This window comes from Phyllostomus hastatus, unplaced genomic scaffold (genome assembly GCF_019186645.2).
Source record: "Phyllostomus hastatus isolate PE091 unplaced genomic scaffold, TTU_PhHast_1.1 phas_scaffold_78, whole genome shotgun sequence".
In the NCBI taxonomy this organism is placed as follows: domain Eukaryota; kingdom Metazoa; phylum Chordata; class Mammalia; order Chiroptera; family Phyllostomidae; genus Phyllostomus; species Phyllostomus hastatus.
Window position 1 is genome coordinate 16,223,038 of NW_025334041.1, and position 21,028 is coordinate 16,244,065.

At 42.3% G+C, this 21,028-nt stretch overlaps 1 pseudogene; it reads right to left on the reverse strand.

Moving 5' to 3' along the window:
- Positions 1 to 259: 259 nt before the first annotated feature.
- LOC123811106 lies at positions 260 to 10,093 on the reverse strand (annotated as a pseudogene).
- Between the last annotated feature and the right edge of the window lie 10,935 nt (positions 10,094 to 21,028).

A 21,028-nucleotide genomic window follows, 5' to 3' on the forward strand; every position in this document is an offset into this window, starting at 1 on the left:
AGTCAAGTGTAGCCCTTTACCAAGAGGTTGATAATTCTGGGGGGCCCTTCTAAGGATTTATTTTCAAATAATTAATGGACAGATTAGCATATCTAAAGTCCTATATTCTTATAAAGTTTATTCTGAGTCCATACTTATAAGCAAATTATAAAGTTTTCTTAGATGCATGAACATCTTTGAAATAATTTAATGTATTCAGTTTGCCTTAAGATAATGTTCCCTGAATTGACAATTGTTGAGGTTTCCAAATACTGTCTTTTCATGTCTGCACAGCCTGGCTCTGACCTTGAAGCCAGCCTACACCTTCTTGTGACCCTTCTCCTTTTATAGTATCAGAAGCACAAATAGACCATGGTTTAACTTTGAAGTTCTCTAAACACAGCAATTGAGACACTTGCACAGATGTAACTTCATCTGTAAGGTCCATTTTGTTTGCAAAGAAGACTGGTACTAAACATCTGGATGATTCTGAAGAATACCCAGTTCTTCTTTGGCCACAACCATTCTTAATCTATCAATGCTGTCAATGACAAAAATAATGCCTTGTCCTCTGTATAATAGTGTTCCCAGAGATTTCTGTATCTTCCTTGGCCTGACACCTCAAACACTGGAAAAGACAAACAGGGTAATTTGAATGTCTGACTCCTATTGTGGGAACTATATCTTGAGCTTAAGCATTTGAAGGTTTAGGTTTGTTGATTATTGTTTTGCCACTGTGATCTAGCCCAAGGCACAAAGCAGGAACCTCCTTCTTCAGGCCAAGCAACTCTGCAAGTCTGTCTAGTAGTCCTGTAATGTGATTCAAATATTTACAAACCAGCTGGTCTTTGAGGTTAGTCCCACGAGCCCAGGAGCTGCTGAGGGACAGAAGTGGATGCACTCACCCACACCTGTCTCTGGGATGGGGATCTGGTGCAGGTGTTTCTCAGCATTTTCCTCTCCGTGCCTCCCTTGGAAGGATCACTGGGTCAGGAGCAAAGGCACCTCTCCAAGTTCCCTCTGCAAGTTCAGTTGATGGGCAGGCTCCTGGGCATAAGGTGGTCTCCTAGCAACCGGTTTTTTTCTGCCCAAAACCACACTTTCTCTGAGGCCACAATGAGTCAGTCAGCAGCTGTCCTTCTGCTGATCAGGTTAAGGAGCTCTTGAAAATGGGCGGTGTGCTGAACTACTATGTTTTTGCATGGAGTTGTTAAGTTAGTTGATCTTAAAAATTATATCTGAACACACATTTCCTAGAAGAAACCAGTAGAAAACGTTATGTGAAGTATTATGAAACATGTTTTTTCTTTTTGTTTCTGATATTTCTCTCTTGGCTTAAGTGCTCCAAGGGAAAGAATATTAGACTAGTACATAAAGAGCACACAAAAATATGCAGATAAAAGTTACATTGTTCAACAGTGATAGAAGTTGGCCACCGTGTGAAGCTGAAGTCTTAAACACAGCAACTAAATAGCTTTGGGATATTTATTATTCTACATCATATACACACATAAATATATTGAAATGTGCAATGATAGTCATACTTGCCACTGTATATTTTAAATTTATATTTTGTCAGATAGTTCCTATATCTACTATGACAAATAATTAAATTAGATTTAATTAGTTCTTTAATAAAAATGTCTTAATGGTAATGTTTTTACAATGAAGAAACCTGGGGTTGAGGAGAAAAGCCAGCATGCCATCAAAACTGAAGGACCTCAGGAGTCATCTGGTCTACCCTTCAGCCTCTGGATGTGCAAATCCTTGAATCCCTCAATTAATTCTCCTGCTGTTGTGGACCTGCAGGAATGAATGGTGTCACAGACTGCTTTGATAGACTACTGATACTTCTAACTCTTCCCATATACTGAGGGGGTTGGGGAAGAGAAGCCTTGGAGGCATGAAAGTTTCTTTCAGAACCTTTAAGAGACATTTGAAATAGCTCTCCTTATTCTCCAAAGGCAATTCTTCCTAAATAAAACTAATCAAGAATTGCATAAGTTCAGAGCTAGAGGGCTAGTGAACTGTACTTCCCTTACTGCCACACAGAAGCACCACTTTTAACCAGTAAACAAGAATAAGCACCATCCTTTATTAGAATTAGTCTGTTTTCATGACTTTTAAATATGTAATGTCCTCAGAAATGCATTCCTTACAAAGAGTGGCACTTTCCTTGGTCTGAAGTGCTGTCGTTGGAGGAACATTAGGTCTGTCGGGCATTGCTCTAGAGACCAGGCTGTGAGCCGTGGAGATAAGTCATGAGAGGCCATATTTTGATATATGGTGAAAGACTTATCTGCAGTTAAAGCTGTCTGAAAATTAAATGGGCTATCCAAAAATTGAGTGAACTCTCGGTCTCTGGAATCATCCAAGCAAAGACAGAACGATGATGCACCAAGCGTGTTGAGAGTGATCACTGGTTAAAAAGTTGGATAACCTTCTACTCTAAAGTTATGAATAAATGGCTCCTGTACTTTAATCTTTTCTGATGGGAGCTATATAGCTTATATTTCTTCAATAATTATCATTTATAAATTTTTCCAAATTACTTACATATATTGCATGAGTTATATGTATATAAGTACCACTGATAAGCAACATTTATCTATCTCTTCATATCTATATCTGTGCATACAATATATATTATAAATCAGAAACTTAAAATATTTGACAAAAGTCCAAGAGTATCCAATAGAAAAAGACAGTCTCTTCAATAAATTAGTGCTGGGATAATTGGATATTCACGTGTAAAAGAACAAATGTAGACCCCTACTGTAAGCCACTGATAAATATGAACTCAAAATCAATTAAAGACTTAAAGATAAAACTGGACACCATAAAACTAGTAGAAAACACAGAAAAAAAACTTCTTGGTAATGACTTTTTGGAAATGACACCTAGAGCCAAACCACAAAATTACAAACAAGTGGGACTACCTCAAACTAAAAAGCTTCTGCACAGCCAAAGCAGTGATCAATGAAGTGAAAAGATGACCTATGGAATGGGAAAAATATAAACCACATGTCTGATAAGGGGTTAATATCTAAAATGTATAAAGAACTGATATAACTCAATAGCAAGAAACCAAATAATATTATTTAAAAATGGGCAAAGGACCTGAACAGACACTTTTCCAGAGAAGATATATGAATAATCAGGTACATGAAAAGGTGATCAACCTCACTAATCATTAGGGAATCAAAACCAAAACCATGATAAAACCACAATATTATCTCATGCTTGTTAGAACGGCCATCATCAAAATACAAGATAAAAAATGTTGGCGAGGATATGGAAAAAAGGGAATTCTTATGCACTGTTGGTGGGATTGTGGATTGGTACAGCTACTATGGAAAACAGTGTGATGTTCTCTCTAAAAATTAAAAATATAACTACCATGTGATCTAGCAAATCCACTTCTAGTAATATATCCAAAGAAATAAAAACAGAAATGCTCTATCAAAGAGATATCTGCACCCCCACATTCACTGCAGCATTATTTACAATAGCCAAGACATGAAAACAACCTGAGCACTCACTAGACATAGATAGATAGATAGATAGATAGATAGATAGATAGATAGATATAGATAGATAGATAGAGAGATAAATAGAAAGAATGGAAAATTTTTCAGGCATAAAAAAAAACCCAAGAAAATTCTGCCATTGCAACAACATGGGTAGACCTGGAGGGCATTATAATAAGTGAAATAAGTCAGACAGAGAAGACAAATACTGTGTGATCTCACCGATATGTGGCTCTAAAACTAACAAAAACCCCAAATTCATAGAAAAGGAAATCAGAGATGTGGTTACCAGAGACAGGGGTCTGGAATGGGGAAACTGGATGAAGGTGGTCAAAGGTACAAACTTCTAATTATAAGACAAATAAGTGCTGGGAACTGAAGGTACAACATAGTGACTATAGTAAACACTGCTGTGTGGTATATTCGAAAGGTAAAAGAGTAAACCCTAAGAATTCTCATCACAAGGAAAACAACTTTTTCTCTTTTTTTGTATCTTTTTGAGATGATACGGGTTAACTAAATTTATTGTGGTAATCATTTCACAGTATATGAAAGTCAAGTTCATTATGTTGTACATCTTAACTAACACAGTGCTGCGTGTCAATTATAGCTCAATAAAACTTAAAAATAAAGGCCAGTGGGAAAATACATACCATTAACAAATATAATTTGGGTCTGTCCATGCAACACCAAAAATATGCCTCAAAAGTGAAACATTAGCCAAACAATTGGTGATTTTCTCTGCATAAGGCTGAATAAAGAATTACTCCTTTTCATTATTTTCTAGTTTCCCAGGAACCTATGCTATAAATCTTGACATCAGTTTGATTTCTGTTTTCTTCCTATTCCACATGCTCGCCAGGCCCTTTGCTGGCAGCTCTGCTGCACCTTTTCAGCACGTCTCCCATTTTCCCGTTCGCATCACTTCCTGTCTCCTCCCTTCATATCGCTCACCCAGGCCACAGCGATTGTTCCCTGGATGTTCTGCCCACCTTCATTCGCTCTCTCCGCAAACATGCAATAAATGCCTACTGAGTTCCATTGGGGCTATGGCAGTGAACAGCAGCAAGGCCTGTCCTCAGAGACTAAACAGCCCCTTTTCCCTCAACCGGGCCTGCACACCAGACGCATCTTCCTAAAAATCATGATGGTAATTATGCTGGCGTTTCAAACCCTTGGTGAGTTTGTACTCTGAAACTTAAGATTCTACATAGATCTAACCTAAAATCCCCTTCCAGGCCAATATTCCTCAGTCACCTCCAGTTTTTCATTTGGTTGAGATAACTCCGACACCAGTTCACAAACACCCCTAGTGCTCTCTGCCCATCCCCTTTTCTCAAAAGCTGTTCTCCCCACAGTGCAATGCCTGGCGGTCCTCAGGGTTCTCACTCCATGATACGCTCTTGTATACACCTTGTGTAGTCTCCTTCTTTGGAGTGTGAACCTGGGAATATAATGAAATGTCAGTCCTGGGGTTAGGTCAATCATCCATTGGCTTTAATCAAAAGGGTGAAGCTGACCTATTTTGCTAAGTGCTTAAGAAGGAATGGGCCCTTCTTCCCCCCACCCCAGTACTATTTAGCCCCTCTAGGCCCCCGCTCCCTGCAATCGCCACACTGTTGTCCATGTCCATGAGTCCTTTTTGCTCAATCCCCCCATGTCCTAACTCCCCACCGCCACCCTTAGCTGAGGGATTGAGCTCTTCATAAGATCAGAAAGCTTAATCCTGCTGGTCTTGAAGGAGCAAGCTCATATTGTGGAGGAAGCCACTCAGCGGGGAAGAGCAAGTGGCTTCTAGGAGCTGAGAGTGACCACAGTTGGCAGCCAGTAAGAGAGTGGGGACTTAGTCCTGCAGCTGCAAGGAACTGAATTCTGCCAACAGCCTGTAGGCGCTTAAATGAGGAACCCAACTTTCACATGTGACCGCAGCCCTTGCTAACACCGTGATTTCAGTCTGGGGAGATCCTGAGCAAAGGACTCAGCTAACCCAGTTCCTGACCCAGGGAAACAAGGAGCTAAATAAAGTGGTGATGTAAGCAGCTAAGTTTATGGTAATTTGTTGGGCAGCTATAGAAAACTAGTAAAAGCTGCTCACCAATATCACCCGGAAATGTCCTGCACATTCACCAAGATCCAGTTGAAATGTTTATCTCTTTCTGTTTCTCCTGATTTCTCCAGTCACAAGTGATCTTTCTCTGAATTTCTATAGGACTTTCTTTCCCTCGTATGGGACTTCCTACTTTTATTATAGCTACATGTGCAGTCTTACTTGTCCTCCTGAATTGTAAGCTCTTGGAGAGCAGAGATGGCCTTGCAAATGTACATATGCATATGTTAGAGACTCATTGAACCAAGTAAATAGTTCTCAGGGATCTAAGAGTTAAAATTTCAGTCTTCAACTTCACACTCATTTTCGTGTGCTTTTGTCAACTTCACGTTGCTTAACACAAGTACAGAATTTTGTGACCTGACCCTCCCTAAAACTGGTGCCCAAAAGGCTAATTCCTGTATCAAAGAGTAAACAACATGAAGTTCAAGTTGAAGGTTATTAAGATGGTCTTATGAGTTAGGAAATTTGCAGATAAGCAAGAGCCCCCGAGGACTCCCTGACGATGCACAGATGTGAGGTTTGCAGGCAGCCGCTGTCATCCACAGGGGTCACTTCCTTCTTCCCAGCACCGCATTTTCCCTCACCTGTGTGTGCTCCGGTGGGTTTAAATAAGAAATAATGAGGAGCCAGGCCTGGACAAGAGCTTCCCCGACAGTGGGAGCATTACGGCCAGAGTTGGTTAATTGAAATCATGCATCGAACTCAGTTGCCACGGATGCGATCTGACAAAAATGATCATAGGATGAAATTGCCTCTTGCTGATCCCCACCTATCTTACATTTCAGCGTGCAGCCAGATTGAAGCAAACTGCTCCAATTTACTGCTCCCGACCTGCTGATAATGGACACTTTGCTGTGCACTCTCCCTTCATTACTGCTCAGGTCAGGGCTGTTAACAGGGACTCTTGCCACTTTTGACAGATAGTCACTACCAAGATGAATGGCGGTAGCCACATGACCACTTAGGACCAGGCCTTCCCTCTCCGGCACCTTCAAAATGCCTTTTTTAAAAAAAAAATAAAAATAAAAGACCACACTTCACTGTTTAACTCTTTATTAACTAGGAGAATCAATAGAAACCAGGCAACTGTAACCTCGTGATTCCTTTACTATAGAGCTGCAATTATTTCAAAGAAACCATTTCATAGCATTTTAAAGAGAAACTTTCCAGCGAAGCTGCCTTTGTATGTTCTGTCATATTGGGGAGCAGAAACAGGCCGGTACAGTGAATTATTTGGGGGGAGGGGACAGTGATGAGCCCAAGTCTCAGCTATGCTAAATCTGATGAAGTGGCTATTTTCTGAGTTTAAATGGGCTTATTTATGAATGGTAAAAATTATTTATTAGAGAAAATAGGCAATTTTTAATACCACATGATGAACAGAACCTGACAGCCTGGCCCTTGATAGTTTTGATTGTTCACAAAGAACATTTTAACACAGACATTTCTAAGTCATTCTACGTCTATATATTTAGAAAGAAAAGATAAAAGGAGAGGGGAAATGTGTGTATTATTCTGTGCTATTTTCTTTATAAATTCTATTCATTCATTTATTTTTAGAGAGAGGGCGAGGGAGGGAGAAAGAGAGGGAGAGAAACACTGATGGGAGAGAGAAACGTCAATCAGCCGCCTCCCAGACACGCACTGACTGGGGACCGAACCACAACTCAGGCACGTGTCCTGACCAGGAATTGAATGGGTGGACTTCCACTTTGTGGAACAACGCCCAGTCAACTGAGCCACACCGGTCAGGGCCATGCTGTTTTATTTAATAGACAGACATACACCATCATTCTGACGGTAAATGCTTAATGACTAAGTTTTAAGAGCAAGTTAAAGGGGAATAGGATACATATGTTTAATGTTCCGCAAAGCTTCTAACTTAATTCTGTATATAAACAAAATACAGTTTGTATAGAGTGCTTTAGTTTTTATCCAGTTCCTGATGAGCTCATTCATGTTCACATTTGACAGTCAAATGAGCTCTCACAACTCTTATTAGATTTACATTGCATTGTCTGATTCACTTTGCCTCATGAAATTAGATGAACTATTAAATACCATAATCTGTTATCCCCCATTAAAATTAATTGATTTTCATGTCACTTGAGAACTGAAGAATTATCTGGAGATGGTCTCATACACTACAAGGCATAGCGGGAAGGCTGTTTTAGTCCCCATTGTTCCTAGTAAGGTTGGACAGTCCTGTGGCCCTGCTGGCTTTCCTCTCAGCAGAAGTCACCAACATGTGGCTGTATTCAATAACTACACTCCACGGAGAGTAGTCACATTCATGAAAAAGGTTTTTAAGATGTGGATGATGCATAACACTACTCCAGGAGAGGTCTGTCACGTGGCAGGATATTTCCAGATACATTATGGTGCTGGTGGTGGGAGAATATAATTTGAATGAACACGCTATTAAAAAAAAGTAACTACCAAATAGTAACAGCCATAAAAGTAAGGATAAGGGTTGCATTTGATTGTGTTGCCTGAAAAAAAATCTTATTTGGTATTTTGGTCCAAAGATTGCATGGCTATATATAATAATAACTCCTGGTTATGGAAAATTTATTGGGTGCCAGGCACTGTGCCAAGCAATTTCAACAGGCCCTATCTCATTGAATCCTCAAATGCTCCTGTGATATGGGCTTTATTTTTTTTTCTCTAATCTCACAGGTGGGAAAACTGAGGCTTGGAAAGACCAAGACATGTGTCTGAGTTCACATAGTTAATAACAAAGGAGTTGGGGTGTGAACCAAAGCCGTGTTACTCCAAAGTCCAACTCCTAATAGTTATACCCACTGCCACTCACTCCTGTAACTTCGCCACACACGTGATGTGGATAGTATGAGTGGCTATTAATCGTTCACAATTTTTATCCATTTAATGTTTATGAAGAATTCATCCTTTCACTTGCAAATTGGTTCATTCAAGGAAAAATGATCCTTGCCTTTTTAAAGTACCATCCAGTATTAATAAAATCGCGCCATGTAAACTTTAACAAAGCTCTGTGTTGGTGGCATTGTTTCCCACTGTGACCTAAAAGTGGACAGGATGTACTGTCTACAGATGCAGGTACTGAAGAAACTGCAACAGATAAGTTAAAGGAAGGACCCAAAGCATCTCTGCCTGAGTACGGGAACCGCATGCTGTGGTTTGCTTGGGACTCTCGGTTTCTGCTGGTGCTCCTGACACAGTTACCAGGAGCCCCATTCATTCCCTGTATTGTTTGGGTAATAAATTAGGGTAACCTTAACTTTAAGGGAGCAGTTTATTTTGCCTGTTAGTGAAACCAGCTCTGCCAATCTCACGGAAATGAGCAGGCTGCTAATTGAGTGAGCTTTTGTATTTAAATACGCATGCCAGACCTGCCACACCGGACTCCCTACGCCCCCTCTTCTACTGTTTCCTCTTTCCCGTTGGTCACTGTGATGGTCTTTTTGACGTGTCAGCTTGGCTAGGCTTCAGCCCCCAGCTATTCAATCCAACACGAATCCAGGTGTTGCCGTGAAGGGGTTTGTGGCTGTGATTAAAGTCCATAATCAGTTGATTTCAAGGGAGATGTCCTAGAAAATCTGAGTAGGCATGATGCAACCAGCTGAAACGCCTTAAGACAGAGCTGAGGCTTCTCTGAAGACATGGCACCTGTGGACAGCAGTGTCCACCTGCACCCAAAGGTCCCAGCCCATCGCCTGTCCTAGGGGTTTCAGACTCACCTAGCCAGCCTCATGATCATGTCTGCGAGTTCCTCACAACAGACTCTGAATATATTTCTCCTATTGGCTCTGCTTCTCCCGTTGAACCCTGATTGACACGGTCAAGAACGCCTGCCGAAACTTGCTTCAAATCCTTCCCATGCTCCTCCAGACTCTTAACCTCATGCCTGGGTAATCCCACTGGCTCTCTGCCTGCCACCAAAAGCCGACAAAAGCTTCGAGAGCACTATTGTCCTAATTTAGCATCATCTTTACTAAGGGCTAATAACTTGCCTCAAGCACTCTGCTAGACACTGAAGATACAAAGATGAACAAAGTGTAGTCTGTGTTTCCTAGGATCTAACCATGTCACCCCCAGCAGAAAACCTGCCAACTCCCCTCGGATGCCTGACGGACAAGGAAGACCAGTCAGCCAGGCAAAGCGGGCGCTGCTGATTTTAATCCGCCCCGGGACACAGATCCCACAAGTGCCTAAGGCACGAGCATGGCTGTTCCCTTCATAGCTTCCGATACGGCAGACTTATATTTGTATTGCCTGTGTTTCTCATTTTAAAGTCAGTATTTTGGTACAGGGAGTAGAAACTGGCTATTTAAAGCAGAATAGGATTTAGGGAGTTCGTTACTTACAAAATTGTGGCACGGGCTGGAGACATGAGCCCCTGACTGGTTGGTCCCTCGGGAACCGCTTGCGGAATCCCACTTCCAAACTGGCTCAGCACGGAGGAGGCTGCGGGGCGGCAGGGAGTCGACAGCATTCGCGGACTGAAACTTTGACCTCAGGGTCAGGGAGCTGTTGCTGGCCGCCACTGCCACACCTGCCTCTCAGCTCCTGTGATGCAAATAGCTCATCATGGGGAAACTGCTACAGAAAAGCCAACATCTTCTTGATGACAGGAGCCAGCAGAAAACCGGTGACATACCGGTGAAAACCGGTTCCAGCAGGAAGGTAGCTTCCACTCTTACGTCTGGTGTGAGCGCATTTGATTGGCATCCATGACTCCAGCTGCAAGGGACTCTGGGAAACAAGGCTTTTGGCTTCCCAGATGCTAGTAATACGGGAAGGCTCAGCGGGGGGCTAAAAAGGACGCTCAGCACCATCCCATGTTTCCCATCGGAGCTGGTTTTTATCCAGCCTGGAACATTTTAATCCCTGTCTTACCCAACTAAGGATGATTTATTTGATAAAAGATCTTAAGGCCCTTAGCACTCACCATAACTTCTCGCACACTGAAGTGTTCCATAATGAATGAAACACAATTATTATTTATTCATTATTGATGAAGTCACATTTATAAATTATAATTTAATTGTCTTAAGTAAAACTTTTCTAACAAATTACAGAAACCATATCCCAGATAGTGCCCACTGTAATGCCTGCAAGTGGGAGGCACTCAGTATTCCTTGAGTGGATGGATGAGCACAGTGCCGTTAGACAATGGGGTCTGACGTGCGCACTTCATAGGCTCGCGTGACGGACATTCATGTTTCTCTAGGGCACTCAGTCATTGTACTAGAGGTGATGTTTAATTTTCCATATTATAGAAGCCCATGATATAAATATTGCCTCTATGTCAATGTTTTGTCTCCTAGGAATTATTTTTATTGGGTGCCTCCTCCTAAAATTGCAGTATAGTGAGAACAAATTAATTATGTACAAACATGATATAATTTTCTGAGGAAATAATACACTTCATTTTAAAAGACTAATGGTAAAGAAGATTTATGTACTCTCACACTCCTGATCGTTTATGTCTGCAGTGAGCAGAAAGGCAGATCAAATCAAAGTGAGAGGAGGTGGGGACAAACTTTGGTGTAACCCGGGTGGTACAGTCTGCATGTTTGTTCACCCCGCCCCCCCCACCCCCAATTCATATGTTGAAATCCTAAGACCCAACATGATAGTCTTAGGAGGCGGTGACTTAGGCAGGTGCTTGGGGCCTAAGGGTGGAGCCTTCACAAACAGGATTAGTGTTCCTATAAAAGAGACCCCACAGAGCTCACCGGACCCTTCTGCCAGGTGAGGACACAGCAAGAAGACTGCAACCTGGAAAAGCTCCCTCATCTGATCACCCTGGTACCCTGAGCTTGGATTTCCAGCCTCCAGAGCTGTGAGCAATAATTTTCAGTTGTTTATAAACCACCTAACCTGGGTTGTTTTGTTACAGCAGCACAAATGGACTAAGGCACATGGCAAATATAAAAAAACTGCCAGGGAGAATGGAAAGATGGCCTTTGTGTAGATGGAATAAAGTTCTACAGGAGAGAATTATTGTTAGAATGCATGTCATCCCCCTGAAATCTGTCCTCACACAGGTGGAGCACTTGTCATGCACACAGTGCCTCTCAAGTGACTTTCAATGAACTGAAAAGAGAATGCTGCGGAAGTGGGTAATTTGGCACCTGCACTGCAGGCGCTATATGTAATAGGCCCTGTGATGAGCTGCCCAGAGGAGAGCCAGTTGTATTTCACACACACTGCCTGTGCTCTTGCCTCAGGTGTCTCTCCGTGGGCTGGTGAATTGATCCTGGAGAGGCTAGTTTGCCGTGTTCATCTTAAATTAGGGGTACATGATGCTTTCAAGACATCTTCTAACCATTTCTGTAGAAACCCTCATTCATTAAAATTAATTTTCATTTTTTAAATTATATATTTCTTTTCTATTAAACTGAAGCTGCTATAATATTATACACATTTTCCAATAGAGGTCTTGGCTGAGAAATTTTTCTTGCAAAAACTCACTCTGTTAATACTTCCATTCCATCATGCCAGGCTCACTTTTAATATCCTATCTCAGGGTTTTTCAACCTTGGCACCAAGAGCCTTCTGGACCAGATCCGTCTTTGTTGTGGGGGCTGTTCTGTGCATTGTAGGATGTTTAGCAGCATCTCTGACCTCTACCTACTAGTTGCCAGTAGCAAATTCCTTCTCTGCCACTTCCACCCCCAATTTGGGATAATCAGAACTATCTCTAGATATTGCCAAATGTCCCCTGGTAGGCAAAACTGTCTCCTGGTTGAGAATCATGGATGTAGCTCCTCAAGGTCAAAGTTTTGGGTGATGAAATAGCTGTTGCTAGAAATCAGAACAACTGGCTATATCTTCATATGATTAAATTATGATTTCTTTTTGTGTGTATGTGTGATGTAAGACAGAGCATGGTTATATAAATCCGTGAAAAGTCACTCCAACACAAATTTTCCCACCATTTTAGAAAGATACATCTGAGGTGCCTGGCACCCACCTACAACCTCTGTGTTTCTGAACTAGATTCCAAATAACTACGGCCATCATGTAACTATGAGCTGTTTGAAATTTACATTTCAGGACTGCACCAAAATTTCAATAGACTGTTCATTTTGACTCCAAACTGAGCAAACTCAGGTTAGTGAGGTCAGCTGCTCTCTCAAGCTTACACAGGAAGAGACTACCACAGAGCCTGCAGGAGACTCACTCTTATTTCTGATGGAAGAGAGACACGTTTGAGTTATACTGTCACTGCCACCATTCCTCTAGCTCCTCAAATATTGGGTTAGCCAAAAAGCCCATTATGTTTTTTCCATAGAATATGACACATTTTTCATTTTGCATCGATAACTTTATGGATTTGTATATTTGAGTAGGTTGACTATCTCCCACTACTGGCTTCTAGTGGGTAGAGGCCAGGGGTGCTGCTGCACATCTTCCAATGCATACGACAGCCCCACTGCAAAGAATTCCTTGGCCAAAATGTCAACAGTACCAAGAAACTTCACAAACCACTTTTGACACATTCGATTTGTCACAGCATCTTCTCCATACATCATACAAATGGGGTTTCTTTTGCATTACAGTTACATTCTTATTTTTCTTGAAATAATAAAGCACAGTACACTGAAAATGTTGTGTATTTTATTCTATCTTCAATATTAAAATGGCTGCACAAAAATTCAACAATTTTTATAAGTTTTTTAAAAAATGCATGCTGATAAGACAGCTGTCACAATACAATTTAATAACATTGTTTTAAATGAAGTTAGAGACCACTAAGCACTGCTAGAGCTATCATATAGACTGGCCAATGTAACAGACTTTTTGGCCAAACCAAGAGAAAAACTTGAGTGGGGTGGGGGTTCTGTCTTACAGCTTTTACAAATGTCCAGCAGGCCAGATCATTTGACTGACCCTTACAGGGAGCGGGCTTTTTGAGTGAGGCTTTCTCTAATGGCACTTGGGCAGATTCCACATTGCTCATGATTTCAATGAGCCACAGCCAAGAAGATCTTCTGACTTGCCATCCTCTACCTTTTGCCCAACCTCTTCAGAGTTTCGGTTTTTAGTCACAGAGAAGACCTCATGTACTGAGTCTTTGTATCTTTCTTTTAAAACATGGATCTCTCTGTGGTTTAAAAATCCATTCTCAAATCCATTGAGAATGGATTGTACTCATGTTGCCTCCTGCCACATGAGTACAAGGAGCCTCTGTTTTTTTACATCTTTCCCAAACTAAATTGGGGCTCAACGGCATAAACATTCTGTCATTGCTTTTCGAGAGCATGGTCACTGAGAAGGTGACGACAGATGCAGCTGGAGGTTACTAATGTTTCCTTTGCTTGTGCTAGAAAAGCCTGCCGTAACCCACTGGCCATTGGGAGTACTCTTGGATGACCCCACTGCTTCCTTTGCAACACCTACAAAAGCAAGAAACTTTTTCCTGTACAGGCCCTGAGTTGAGATGAAGCAATCTATAACTTTCTGGATTCCCCAGCATTTCTAGCCCATGGTTAGTCTTCCAGTAAATCCTTGATCTCTGCAATAAGGCCTGCATTCTCTTGGGTGGGATCGGCCTGTTTCATGATTCTCAGCATTCACTGCATCCACCTATGCTCAACGTATATCTCAGGGAGTTCCTGAAAGCATTGGGTAACAGTGCGAGGCCTGAAGGAAGCCAAGTCAAAAGGTCAAGTGTGTCCTTCCTACACCAGCATCAGCAAAGCCACCTGTGATTCCCTCATGGACCCACCCATAGTATGGATTGTCTACATAGAAGAATGCAAAGGGTTGAGTTTGTCTTTAAACTCATCTAGTTACTAAGGAGCCATGAAGCTAAGCATGACCCACAGGGAAATGAAGCCATAGATTAATAAAGTGATGCACACCTGCCCCCTATTGTTTTGCACTTTCAGGGCCTGAGCTATAACTGATTCAGGAAGAGTCCCACATTAACATACTGCTACACTTATACCATAAAGACTAAGTTGGTATAAAAATGTCTTTGCAAATTCCAGCATTCAAAGCCAAGAGGTCTGTGATCCCCAATTGTCTCTGACAGCAAAACAGTTCTGTGTGCAGAATGGCTACAGTGCATCAGACACAAGGGAACCCTAACTCTTTACAGCCTGCTGTGACAAAGGGCTTCCAAGTCAGCTTCACAGAGAAGAGGCGTCATGAGAAGTGACCCCTGGGAGGCAAAAAGAAGGGTGGATTTGGGGGAGTTTGGGAGCCACCTTTGTTGCCTCTTGCACAGGTTGGAGTGTTCCTGACCTAGAAGCAATATTGGGAGGTGAAACACCTTCAGATTCCTTTCAACTAACTTCTGCACTTATGGATGGGCACTTAACAGGAAGTAGGTACCCATGGAAACCCATGGCTTTCTTATACTTGACATTCCAGAGACTCCTCCCTCTCCCTGATTCCTTTACAGGGACAAAGTCTTAGGTTAACCTGGTGAGTAATTGCTTTAACAAGTATTTATTGGCACCTATTAAGTTCTAGGTATTAGAAATACAGCACTGAGCAAAGTAGACCTAGTCTGTCCTCATGGAGCGCACATTCTAATTAGAGAGCAAATGAGATCCAATGATTTGAGATCTTACTATGGCCAGGTGTGATTTTAACCATTTTACTTGTATGACTTCATTCCTTACCAACCCCATAATGTAACTACTATTATTATTTCCATTTTGCAGGTGTAGAAACTGAGGCTCAGCAAGTTGAATAACTTGCCTGGATACCCTGGTTCTAGAGTCAGCCATCCCAACCACTCTCTTATCATTGCGGTAAGAGGGTGGACCTAATAGCAAGAGGAATTACGATGGCAAGGCGAGTTGTTTGGTGTGAGTTTGGAGACTTTGGTGCCAGCGATGTAATGCCTAAAGGCCATCCTTGAATGTTCGGTCTTGATCCAGCCAGGCTGCGTTTGCTCTGCTTATGTAACTTCGTCCCTGTGAGACTTCACCAGGGAACCTGATCTGTTCGTCCAGTGTTCAGGAGCTTTTGTTCCTGAAGCCCGGCCTCGCTCAAGGCTCCCTGCACCTGAGAACCTGTTTGTCGGGAAGAGAAGTGTGGTGGCACTTGAACTTTTTTATGTCACGTGGCTCACGGTGGAAGAGTCCAGAAGTGAACATCCCTCAGCAGATGGGGAAGAGCCGCAGTCACAGGATGACGAAACTAAAATCGCACGGGCAGAAACGAAGCCACCCAAACACACGCACACACACTTACCCACTTGATTCCCAATAAGAACAACAAAACCGGCCCCGCACAGCAAGATGGGTAAGTTTGCAGTGAGAACAAAGGCAGCTGTAAATATTTCCAAGAGCCAATAAAAAGAAGATGAAGAAGAAGGAAGAAAAAAAAAACAGGACTGGTTAGCTCTCCACTGCAATGGGCTCCATAAAAGCTTTTATTGTTAAGAGGGTTACTTTACTAAGAGCTATATGAAGAAAGCCGAATGAATGCGAAAAATGGCATGCCATAACCTGAGCTGAAAGACGATTATCGTCCTCTGCGTCCTGTATTTCGGAGCAAGGCAGTGCTGCTATTAGAAGATACTATTGTAGTTAAAGAAAAGCTTGTTTTGTACTTTTCTCTCCCTTCTGGGTAAACAGAAAGTCAATATAGATTTCTCCTCTGTGCCAGTCCACTTATTTGAACAATTATTTTGAAGATATAATCCAATCTTACTGTCTTTCCAAAGGGATGGCTCCTGTGAACTTTTCTGGCAGAGCTCGGCACACACGACTGGCTAACCCAAGAACTGCGTTATTTTTAGCACGTATTCCTTCCCTTCCCATCTGCCCCTCACCCCCTCCCAACCCCATTCTTTAGCCATCTGTTTGTTTTGTTGTTGGCTATTAACAGGAGAGCGGGTGGCATTTAAGGGAATTGACCCATCTGCACTTCAACCATTCAAAGGCAAGCCAACTAAAATTGTAAAAAAAATAGAAAACTGGATATTTTTGGAGGCGGGGGAAGCATTATTCTCTTAGGCTATTAGTGCAATTTTCCTGTATGCTCTGTTTGAAGGACCTTGCCGTGTCCTTTTTCAGGTGAACGAAGGTAATACAACCTTCCAAAATGTCAATGTCAAGGGGGAAAAGTGGTAATTGAGAAGATAGTATTGTTGAACAGATGTTAATTGTTGATGTTACTGAAATTCTATTCTGTGCCATTAATATAGTCTTTGATAATACTTGACCTACTATTGCCCTGAGTTTATCCTGACGAGGAGTTGTCAAAATCCCAGCCACATGTGCGGGACATGTAACGATATGGTGTGAACTGTTTGGAAGGTCCAAATAAAATCAGGACTAAACTAATCTGATCCCAGCTTGAGTGCCTTTTAAAGACTCTCCTAAGTGTGTCAAAAATATTTAGATAAATTATATGGCAACTTGCTTTGCACAGATTATATAATCAACAAATTCCATTTTAGTAAGCGGCACATTGACTTAACCTTGGAAGTGGCAACCCGGCTCTTCCTCCTGCACCCAGGACACTCTCCGCCTCCCTGCCACTCTCAGGACTCACGTGAGCCTAAGCAAGTGAGGGACCCTGAAGCTTAAAGCTCATTAGCACCATGGGAAGCCTGCCTTTGATTTGTTGCCTTGTGCTGCATAAACTAGAATGATGGTAAAAATGCAGCATTTGTATACACCTTCCATGTGGTTGAAAGTATGTGGGAGGCAGAGATACTGAAAAAGATTATCCGTGCTTTTGATTTCTTTTTGAGGCAAGCACACAAGAAGCCATGTGAGTGGAGTCTGAGTCAAGAGAAGCAGACAAGACTCTTGTTCACCACAAGTGCTAAGTCCATTAGGTGAGGGACAAAGTAGGGGAGAAGAACAGCAAGCACTTCTGATGGGACTAGTGAGGTCTACCAGGCAACAGAACTCCGTTTTCCTCCTTCTTGTATCTAATCCACACATCCTGTGGAAGGGCCCTGAGTAAATATTGTGAGTATCCTGGATATGTTTTGAAGGCAAAACCAATAGGATTTACCAATGGTTTGAGTGTGTGTATCGGAGAAAGAGAGGAGTCAAAGATGAGTCATACATTCTTGGACCTTAGCATCTAAAATGATGGCGTTGCTGTTTACTGGAAGAGAATGAATGGGCAGGGAGAGAGGAGTTCAGTTTTGAACATGTTTGATCTCCAGAGGGAGACAGATAGGGAGTAGGCAATTGGACTCACAAATCTGGAAGGAAGTCAGGGGCGGAAATCAGGGAAAATGGTGGGCTAGTAAGTGCTTAACAACTGGCCCTCTCAGTGAGGTAGAATAAGAGTCCCAGTATCTAATGTTTGCCAGTTACTTTGGTGTAAATACTTCACTATGGCTGATTTCTAGTTACCGACGTGGAGTCGCTATCATTGAATATGGAGTTGGGAAGAAAACGTGACCTTGTGAGACCAGGCGAGCTGCCTCAGGCACATCACTGGGAACAGAGACATAAATTTAGGAGTTACCGCATGAAAAGCCATGAGACTGAATGATGGCACTTAGGAAATGAATACAGATAAAGAGACAATATTTAAAAACTGAGCTGTAGTTACTCAGATATTAAGAGTTTAGAAGGTGATAAAGAAACAAAAAAGAGGAAACAACGAAACTAAGAAAGGGTTTCAAGGAGGAAGTGGTCATCTATCAAAGGCTACTGATGGGCCAGATGAAGGCTTAAAATAGGCCACTCATTCCCCTCTGTAACCTTGATAGCAGCATCAGAACAGTAAGGGAACAAAAGCCTAAGATGACTTATCCTCACCAGCTTCTCGAAATAGAAAGAGGCCGGGGTGGCTTTGGCAGCCGAACCCTGTATTAAAATCTTTAAAATGCATTTTGGACCTTTGATTTAGAGTAGACTTCAAAATCACAGGATGTCAGGACTGGAAAAGAATTTGATAGATCTCCAGGCTCCAAGTGGCTCAAAGCCCTATGAAGGAGAGGAGGGGACCAGTCTAGGTTCAATAATTTGAAAAGGTATTTTGAAATCTATATAAACCTCTAATCATTGTAATTGCCTGTTGTTTTGTGTGAGCCTGTGAATAAAAATCAGGGCATTTCACCCAGGTTCACTGACCAACACCTCGTTTCCACAGCACTGCAGAGGTTGTGCAGAAGTTTGGGAGGATGTCTTTTTCTCAGAGTCTGAGCAGGTGTTACTAGCTCCTGCTTTACATTCATTGTTTCCTCTGCCAGTTCTCATCCTTCTAGTGTTTAGTATGACTGTGATGCAGGCATCCAGGATACACAGTACTCACAGGTGAATATCAGCATTTCTCTATCTTTAGGCAATCTAATTCTAGGCAAAAATCTATTACTTATGCAATCTTGCTTCAGGGGTAGAGTTAATTTTCCTTAGCACAGCTCTTTACTGTCCTTCCCTTCATTCACTCACTCATTCACTCACTCATTCACTCATTCATTCATTCAAAACACAGTGAAGAGGAGTGGTTATGGGGAGGAGGTGGAGAGGAAAAGTTTTCCATAGGGAAGATCAGCAGGTGCAAAGATAAGGAGGCATCAGAGAATGTGTCATGCTCAGGAAACAAAATCATTAAGTAAGACCACAGCATGCAGGTGTGGGATTGGTGAGCTGTGAGACTAAAAATGTAGGCTGTACCCTAAGGGCCTTAGAACATGCTGAAAGGTTAGATTTACATTTTTAATAGAGAAATTACTTCCAAAAAAAAAAAGAAAAGAAACCCAGGGCCCTTACCATTGGAAAATTTGGTAAGCTACCCACATTTAGCTGAATCCTTAAATTCTTTCATATGGTTTGATTCTAATTTGTCTTTAAAACTTCCTCCCTTTCCATCCCTTTGTCCACAGAGGAAGAAGTCAGCAGCTCTTCAAGAGTTCTTGCCAAACAAAGGCTAAATCAGGCAACATATATTGGAGTAGTTCTGAGATTTCCAGGATCTTGCTGGATTTGTAGAATTATTGCCAAAAAGCACCTTTTCCCTGGCTGGGTGGCTCAGTTGGTTGGAATGTCATCTCATAAACCCAAAGGTTTGTGGGATTGATTCCTGGTCAGGGCACGCACCTGGGCTGTGGGTTAGAGACGACCAATGGCTGTTTCCCTCTCACACCGCTGTACCTCTCTCTCTAAATCCAACAAACATATCCTCAGGTGAAGACTGAAAAAAAAGAAGCAATTTTTTTCAGTTTCACTTTCTGGGGGATCATGAGATAAAATTTTAGTCCTGGATCTTCAGATTACTTGCTCTATCCAGTTAGAGGCAGATAAAAACATTTCGATAGGTCTTTTGTAGCCAAGGGGCTAAGGATCATCTGAAACAGGTGTCGGGATGGACTTATTACATGGACAAATGTAGATGAAAAGGGAAAGTTCTTGAGTTTTACAGGTATTTACATTTTATTTTATTTTAAAAAATAAAGCTAGTGGGATGTAGCAGTTCTTTTTTTCTTTTCTTTTCTTTTTTAAGTCAGGAAGAACTTTCGGTTTGCTGACTGCAGTGGAGAATCTTGAATGTTCCCAAGGCTGGGCCCTGTGGCCAAGCGAGAACAGCGGGAAGGTGAAGGCCCTCCCTCTGCCATCACAGAGCTGGTGAAGGACAGTGTCCCCTGAGTCAGCTGGGCTTGCTGGGTGCCCCTACCCTTTACTCCCTGGAGCGCACATGTTGGCCTGTGCCCTGAGGAACTAGGAGCAATGAAGGTGCGTGTGGGGAAAAAAAAACAACGGCATAGTAGAAGCAAAGTCTCCTCCCTTACCTACTCTCTGTGCCAGACTCAGGAACTTGGGTGATAATGCTCCGTCTTTTGAGGGAGAATTTAGGCTTAACCATCCCATTGTTCTAGGATTAGTGTTCCTCTTTTTAGAGCATGGGATGCCCAGGGCAGTGACTCTCCGGTTCACCAGGCTTACTAAGCGCTTGCGGAGGCTGTTCTAAAGGCAGACGGCCCCTATTCCTGGCAATGTCCTCAGAGGTTTGGGAGCCGCTGGGCCATCTCCCCACCTCCCTGATCAGATCCTGACATAGGCATGCACCTCAAAGTGAGTTGTGAATCATACTACCTTAAGAAGAAGAGCTCTGAAAGTTACTTTCTCTTTAATTGGATGAGTATCAAGCCTCAGGTTTCACAAGCAGGCTCTGCCCCTGCTGGGCATATGTGTGTGTTTTCTGGGTAGAGGTGCCAGGGAAGAAAAGAGAAAGGGGAAAAGGGAATCTGAATCTAGACTCAGTCTCAGAGAGGAGGAGGAAAGGACCCATGGCCCACTGGGACTGCCCAGCACGGGAGACCCCACGTCCCAACCGCTGAGACAGGATTTTAGAGATAAGCTGCTTCCCGGAGGTTTATGCCGATTGATATGCTTTCTTGTGTTCCAAAGACTAGAGAAGTAAGAGAAATACAGCCTGGCAATTAGCAAATAGGCAGGGAACCTGGAAAACATATGACAGGTAAGTGGAT